The 939-nt window shown below is 33.7% G+C and overlaps 1 long non-coding RNA gene across 1 annotated transcript; it reads right to left on the bottom strand.

Moving 5' to 3' along the window:
* LOC129301511 (uncharacterized) lies at positions 1 to 617 on the bottom strand. Its single transcript, XR_008591029.1, has 2 exons — positions 416 to 617; positions 1 to 289 (listed from the first exon to the last, which is right to left on the bottom strand). It is a non-coding gene; the product is annotated as an uncharacterized LOC129301511 (long non-coding RNA).
* Between the last annotated feature and the right edge of the window lie 322 nt (positions 618 to 939).

The following is a 939-nucleotide window of genomic DNA, read 5'->3' on the forward strand; positions in this document are numbered from 1 at the left end:
TTAAATGAAAAAAGAATGAACGGTGATGATTTGCACCATGAAAGTCAGATCATACACTTAACCCTGTTTTTTCTTTTTCTTTTTTTTTTTTGAAGAAACCCTCCATCTCAATAATAATAACCCTAATCTTTCACTAAGATTTTAAAAAACTGACTAGAAATATCACGTCTGGGCTTCCTTAGAGAAAATAAAAAACTGTCAAACAGCTCTGAATCATCCATATAGTATACAGAAAAGAAACTGCTGCAAACACTTGAGTTGCACGAATCTGCATCATCTATACATGAATCTGGATCAAATATATATGTAAGCTTTTACCAGTGATGACATGAAGAGAAAAACTAAAGATTGGCATTGATTGAAGTGGGCATATAGAACAGATAATTAAGCAAAGAGATATATATAGAGAACTTACATAGAGGGAAGATCGAGAGTAAGATTGAATGATGAAAAAGTGAAAGCAGAGTGCCCCAAAGGGGTGACCTGAGAACACAAAGTAAATTAGCAAATAATGGAAGCTAATTCGCCATGTATTCCCAGTTTCACTCCTCTGGGGTTAACTATCTGTTCTATGAGAATTAGATGAATATGACCCCATGATCTCCTTTATTATGCCATCGTCCTCACTTCTCTCTCTCTCTCTCTCTCTCTGTATGTATTTATATGTATAAGCCTTGCCACATCTTGGCTCATTATGTTGTCATTCTATTCACACCCTATATCGCATGTTGTCATTTCATGTCACCGCAAATAATTGGACAAAAAATCTCAAACCCCATTTAAGACATTTTATATGTTCCTGGTCTTTCGATGTCAATATTTCTAGGTGCGAAAAGATAAAAATACCCTTTGAGTAATTTGATGGTATTGAATTGGATTTTTCAGGAAAGATGTATGATTTTATTATGAAAAATTTATATGTTTGGTTAACTTTAAGAA

Source organism: Prosopis cineraria, unplaced genomic scaffold (genome assembly GCF_029017545.1).
Source record: "Prosopis cineraria cultivar Desert tree isolate PC_DT_omini unplaced genomic scaffold, ASM2901754v1 PC2169, whole genome shotgun sequence".
Lineage (NCBI taxonomy): Eukaryota > Viridiplantae > Streptophyta > Magnoliopsida > Fabales > Fabaceae > Prosopis > Prosopis cineraria.